Source organism: Pseudophryne corroboree, chromosome 3, assembly GCF_028390025.1.
Source record: "Pseudophryne corroboree isolate aPseCor3 chromosome 3, aPseCor3.hap2, whole genome shotgun sequence".
NCBI classification, from domain to species: domain Eukaryota; kingdom Metazoa; phylum Chordata; class Amphibia; order Anura; family Myobatrachidae; genus Pseudophryne; species Pseudophryne corroboree.
In genome coordinates this window covers 759,012,636-759,019,826 of record NC_086446.1, presented here as the reverse complement: position 1 = coordinate 759,019,826, position 7,191 = coordinate 759,012,636, and the positions used below count along the sequence as shown (strand labels likewise).

Sequence of the window (7,191 nt, the reverse complement as noted above, 5' to 3'; positions counted from 1 at the left end):
GGAAAAGGCAGAAGAAGGGAGGAAGTGGAGAAGGTGGGAGGGAATAGGGTCAAGAAGGAAGGTGGAGTGTGTAAGGACTGGATGAGGACCATGACTTTCTCTTTAAATACAGGGAAGAAAGATGTCAGAGTTGATAGGAGGGAAGCAGAGGGGTGTCGGGAAATGGAGGAGTGAGGTTGCTTAGGTTCTTGTGGGATGTTATGTCCTGATGAATGGAGTCAATTTTGGATGTGAAGTAGGTGGCAAAGTCAAGAGCAGAAAGTGAAGAGGGGAGTTGAGGCGGGGGTGGGCAGAGGAGTGAGCTGACAGTGGCAAAGAGATGGAAAAGGGTGGTCTTAAGAAAGAGCAAAAGACAAAAGCATCTATATGCCTTTTCCAGGGCACGCTTTGAAAAATTATATATATATATATATATATATATATATATAAGTATATATATAAGAAAGTGATGAAATTATGAAAATATGAGTAAATTAATACTTAACTTTTATTAAGATATACTCGATAAAAAGGGAGAAGGCGAATGTAGATAATTGCTACAAATTTTGGGGTGATAAAAATGTAGTAAGGCGAAAATATGTTTACTCCCTTAATGATCCAAAAATTACTCCAATATTGGATTGAAAAGATCTTTGTGGGAGTATACCTGCTCCAATAGGTTCAGCTATCCCATGTCAGATTATCAGAATTAAATAATAAAGAAAATTCAATGCCTGGGACTGCACAGAAAGCTGGAAAGACTCAAATGGTAGGAGAATAAAATACGGGTATTAATACCTAATATTCTCCACATACATCTCCTGCATATGTTTGTATTATCAAAGCAGCAGATAGTATTTACTACGTCAGTCACAGCAGTTCCGTTTTTACATATGCCCTCACACACACCTCCTGGGCTTGATAGGCTGGTCCCCAGCATAAGTAAGACGGCACAGAGCTCTGGGAGCAGGCGATCAGGTGATCAAGCTCCCAGAGCGAAACGTATGTACACTTCCGGTCCCGGTGTCCGAACTTCCGGTCGCTCGGACCGCGGACATCGGCGCCACAGCTCCGGATTCAGCACACCCTCTCCCTGGCTGGAACACCTCCACCTACAATTGCGGGACATCTCAGACCTCACACTGCCCACCAATGCTTGCAGACAATAAGGTTTGAGCCGCACACTGTGAGGCATCTTATTATTAAGCTCCACCAAGGGGGACTCTTTCAGAGGCACAATATAACTTTTCTCCACTGTGTCCAAACATTTCAAGGGCACAGTGGGAGGCAGCATTTATCCTTTATGTAGAGTAATTAACTGCATTCAGTTGTGAACATTTGAGGTGCCTAACTTATAGGGTGTCTGTTCTCCCCTCTCTTTATTATTTTTTCATTTTTTTTCATTCATTTATCTTACTATATGATTTTCAGTGCAACAAGCATTATTTGTTTATTGTCTAAAAAAAGGCCTCCCCCTATGCATTTTTTGAATGTCCAGTATTAATACTATGTGATATCTGACCATAGGAACATTACCATATTTATATGATTAGTTCCAGTATAAAGATACAACTGTCTGATATCCAGTCATAGGAACATCTAATATATGCTCCAAAAGAATTATCCTTTTGCTTTTTGCTCTCTGCACAAATATGATACAACAATAAAAAAAATTTTTGTGGGGGCCACTAAACACCCATCAGAATACGGTGGGGGGTTTTTCCAACACACTGAATCATTCATATTTTATTCAGGGGATTATTCCCTGTCAGCCTATCATACTCATAAGATCTGCCGGGGGTAACCGCACACTGGAATTGATTATACATGCTGGAGTTTTACTCACCTACGGTCAAACCGCACTGAGTATGCCCAATCTCGTCTGATCTTGGAAGCCATACACTGCAGGGCCTGGTCAGTACCCGGTTGGGAGACCACCAGGGAATACTAGGTACCGTAGGTATTTTATTCTCCTACCATTTGAGTCTTTCCAGCTTTCTGTGCGGTCCCAGACATTGAATTTTCTTTATTATTTAATTCTGATATTCTGACATGGGATAGCTGAACCTATTGGAGCAGGTATACTCCCACAAAGATCTTTTCAATCCAATATTGGAGTAATTTTTGGATCATTAAGGGAGTAAACATATTTTCGCCTTACTACATTTTTATCACCCCAAAATTTGTAGCAATTATCTACATTCGCCTTCTCCCTTTTTATCGACTATATCTTAATAAAAGTTAAGTATTAATTTACTCATATTTTCATAATTTCATCACTTTCTTATATATATATAATTTTTCAAAGCGTGCCCTGGAAAAGGCATATAGCTGCTTTTGTCTTTTGCTCTTTCTTAAGACCACCCTTTTCCACATAGTTTACTGAACTATTCTCCGGAAGCACCACCAACCCATTGCTGAATTTATTTGTTTAGTAAGCCTAATGTTGGTTTAACTGATTACTAAATTATTATAGATATTATTTATACAGTATTCTGTGCAGATTTACCAATTTCTTAGCAAGTGGCAAAGAGATGCCAGGGGTTTAAGGATTGGGAGGAGATAAGGTTTTTGAAGTAAGATTGTTTAGAGAGGGCAATGGCAGCAAAGTAGGATAAGAGCATAAATTTGTAGTGGAGGAAGTCAACCTTAGAGCATGATTTCCACCACTGTTGCCCAGCAGTACGTGACCATTTTTGAAGAAATTGGGTGCATTTGGTGTGCCAGGGTTGAGGTGTCGATCTGCGAGGGTGAATAGTGGTTGGTGGGGTGACAGAGTGAAGAGCAGAGGTAAGGGGTGCATTGTATATGGAAGTAGCTTGTTCAGGGCAGGAAAGATAGATAATAGAAGAGAGGAGTGAGTCAAACAGGGAGGATAGGGAAGTGGTGTCAATAGCCTCAATGTTATGCTTTGTGATGGTAGTCTTAGGTGGTAAAGATGGAGAAGCAGATAAAGATAGGTTAAAAGTGAGCAGGCGATGGTCAGAGAAGGGGAACAGGGAGTTGGAGAAATCAGAATGATCACAGCGGTGAGTGGAGAACAGATCCAGTGAGCTTCCACTCACATGTGAGGGGGAGGAGGTCCACTGGGAGAGACCAAGAAAAGAAGTCAGGTTAAGGAGTTTAGAGGCAGGTGATTTTGTGGAGTTATCGATGGGGATGTTGAAATCACCTAGGATAATGGAGGGAATGTCAGAAGAAAGGAAGTGAGGAAGACAGGCAGCACAGTTGTCAAGGAATTTGGAGGGCATGCCAGGGCGGCAGTAAGTGACAGCTACTCAAAGATGAACAGGTTGGAAGAGGCGTATAGTATGGACCTCAAATGTAGAGAATGCAAGGTATGGCTCTGGTGGTATGAGTTCGTATGAGTAGCTAGAGGGTAGTAGGAGCCCAACACCAGCACCGTGGCGACCCCCAGGTCGTTGGGTGTGTGAGAACGTGAGACCGCAGCAGAGTGAGCAGCGGGAAAAACTGTGTACATGCTGGTGGTGTAAAAGGGGTATAAATTAACATCTATATCACACAATCAGAATATATGAAGCACTTTCAAAAAAATTACAAAAATATATTTTGCCCAAAAAACATACAGCAAAGTGTTTTAATACTTACCAGTCTTCCTTGGTGCATCTCAGTCCCTCACATAAGTGCCCCGGACCACCTCTGGAGGATCAGGACCTGAAGGGGCTCCTCATATTCTAGGTAGGCGGCGATGTAAGGGGAGCCACCTCCTGTCTGCTGCGACGACTTGGCCTTCTTAGCAAATTTGGCCTTGACATGGTGCTTAATGTCATAAAAATGCTTTCCGCAGTTGTCGTTCATCCTGCACAGGATGCCTTCACAATTCACAGCAGATACCACCTTCCCCCAGATGGTGTTTTTCTTGCAGCTGGAGAACTTGGCAGCCTCATGCCCAAAGAGTTGTCAGTGGTGCTTCATGACCAAATGTACCAGGGCCATATTTCAGCAAATGTGAATTTGACATTGTGACATGTCTATGTCCTGGTGCGGTGCACTGGTGCTTCATCACTCTCCTCCCCAGAAGAATCTTGCGCCTGAACTGGCAACTCCTACTCCTCCCCCACCTCACTAACCACTGAAACAGACATCACAAACAAAATAGATAACACAGAGAATGAAATCAAACAAAACACACTCCTCCACTCCCACTACACAAACAGCACGTGCACACACACACACACACACACACACACACACACACAATGAACTAAAAAGAAAAAATCTGACAAAAACTAAGACAAACTACTAATAAACAAGACAGTATGTAAGACAAGACAACTAGTAACCACAATACAGCACTCAGTAATCAAAAACTACCTCTCCAACAACTCACCAACTCCACAAACCACAACCTCTCACCACTACTCTAACTAAACTAAGAAGGAACACATGGTTTGGGGTGTATTTATATGCCTGTGACATCTGCCACTTATGGCACTTTCAACCAATCACAAGTGTTTTTAAGTATATACGTGAGCGGCCATATTGATCTGAATGCGCGCGCAGTAACAAAACATGAACTGGAGTAAAATCCAGTCATGTGCGGCAGTGTTTTATCAAGTGCAGCTGAAAAAAATGGTCTGGAATTACAAATGACATCGACATCGGAAAACACGAATGAGAGAAACACAGGAGCTTAGTAAATTACCAGGCATGTGTGCTGAAAAATAGGCATGGAAATGGCCGATGTCAGTCGAGATTAATCTCAATTGGATTCAGATGAAACGCGGGAGCTTAGTAACTTTACCGCTTAGCCTGAGATCTAAAGTTTTTGATCCAGTAGGACCATTGCTCTCTTTCTTAGCTATACAGCAATTGTATAATTTACCTCATAGAGATTTTTTTATGTATTTAAATACCAGATTTGACATCCCTCTCCCCTCCTCCACAGCAGTCTTCCCACCGGGATAGTATACTTACTTTACTGACTCTTTGGGGTATATTTACTAAGCTCCCGATTTTGACCGAGATGCCGTTTTTTCATCAAAGTGTCATCTCGGTAAATCTCGGTCATTTACTAAACACTAATCACGGCAGTGATGAGGGCATTCGTAATTTTTTGCTAGTTCAGGTAAAAAATTACGAATGAATACACCATCGGTCAAAACGCGGCTGTTTAAGTATGAATCTCGGTCATTTACTAAGAAGTGCAAAGCAAAAAAACACAAAACACTGCCGTGAAAAATTACAACTCGTAAAAAAGTCCTAAAAAAAAACAGACCTGCTTTTTTTATCCGTGATTTGAGATGCATGCAGGGATCCATGAGATCCGGGCATGTATATCAGTGGGAAGGGGTGTGAAAGTGCTTATTTTTGCTAAAAAAATTGCGTGGGGTCCCCCCTCCTAAGCATAACCAGCCTCGGGCTCTTTGAGCCGATCCTGGTTGCAGAAATATGGGAAAAAAAATGACAGGGGTTCCCCCATATTTAAGCAACCAGCATCGGGCTCTGCGCCTGGTCCTGGTCCCAAAAATATGGGGGACAAAAAGAGTAGGGGTCCCCCGTATTTTTAAAACCAGCACCGGGCTCCACTAGCTGGACAGATAATGCCACAGCCGGGGGTCACTTTTATACAGCGCCCTGCGGCCGTGGCATCAAAAATCCAACTAGTCACCCCTGGCCGGGGTACCCTGGGGGAGTGGGGACCCCTTCAATCAAGGGGTCCCCCCCCCAGCCACCCAAGGGCCAGGGGTGAAGCCCGAGGCTGCCCCCCCCATCCAATGGGCTGCGGATGGGAGGGCTGATAGCCTTTGTTGTAAAATAAAAGATATTGTTTTTAGTAGCAGTACTACAAGTCCCAGCAAGCCTCCCCCGCATGCTGGTACTTGGAGAACCACAAGTACCAGCATGCGGCGGAAAAACGGGCCCGCTGGTACCTGTAGTACTACCACTAAAAAAATACCCAAAAAAAGACAAGACACACACACCGTGAAAGTATAATTTTATTACTTACATACACACATACATACATACTTACCTATGGCCCCACGCAGGTCGGTCCTCTTGTCCAGTAGAATCCAAGGGTACCTGTTGAATAAATTATACTCACGAGATCCAGGGGTCCAGGCTCCTCGGCAAATCCAGGGTTAATCCACGTACTTGCCAAAAATAAAAAAACGGTGTCCCGACCACGAACTGAAAGGGGACCCATGTTTGCACATGGGTCACCTTTCCCCGAATGCAAGAAACCCACTTTGCCTTCTGGCTAAGTGGGTTTCTTCAGCCAATCAGGGAGCGCCACGTTGTAGCACTCTCCTGATCAGCTGTGTGCTCCTGTCTTCACTGACAGGCAGCACACGGCAGTGTTACAATGTAGCGCCTATGCGCTACATTGTAACCAATGATGGGAACTTTCTGCTCAGCGGTGACGTCACTTTAGGTCAACCGCAGGGCAGAAAGTTCCCATCATTGGTTACAATGTAGCGCATAGGCGCTACATTGTAACACTGCCGTGTGCTGCCTGTCAGTGAGGACAAGAGCACACAGCCGATCAGGAGAGTGCTACAACGTGGCACTCCCTGATTGGCTGAAGAAACCCACTTAGACAGAAGTCAGAGTGGCTTTCTGGCATTCGTGGAAAGGAGTCCCATGTGAACACATGGGGCCCCTTTCAGTTCGTGGCTCGGCTTTCCGTTTTCTTATTTTATGCAAGTACGTGGATTACCCCTGGATTTCCCGAGGAGCCTGGACCCCTGGATCTCGTGAGTATAATTTCTTCAACAGGTACCCCTTGGATTCTACTGGAGAAGAGGACCGACCTGCGTGTGAACATAAGGTAAGTATGTATGTATGTTTGTGTGGATGTATGTAATAAATCTTTACTTTCACGGTGTGTGTGTCTTGTCTTTTTTTGGGTATTTTTTTAGTAGTAGTACTACAGGTACCAGCGGGCCCGTTTTTCCGTCGCATGCTGGTACTTGTGGTTCTCCAAGTACCAGCATGCGGGGGAGGCTTGCTGGGCCTTGTAGTACTGCTACTAAAAACAATATCTTTTCTTTTACAACAAAGGCTATCAGCCTCCCCATCCGCAGCCCATTGGATGGGGGGGGACAGCCTCGGGCTTCACCCCTGGCCCTTGGGTGGCTGGGGGGGGGGACCCCTTGATTGAAGGGGTCCCCACTCCCCCAGGGTACCCCGGCCAGGGGTGACTAGTTGGATTTTTGATGCCACGGCCGCAGGGCACTATATAAAAGT

The 7,191-nt window shown here is 44.4% G+C and overlaps 1 pseudogene; it reads left to right on the top strand.

Moving 5' to 3' along the window:
* Positions 1 to 1,823: 1,823 nt before the first annotated feature.
* On the top strand, positions 1,824 to 1,942 carry LOC134896960 (5S ribosomal RNA; annotated as a pseudogene).
* Positions 1,943 to 7,191: the final 5,249 nt, after the last annotated feature.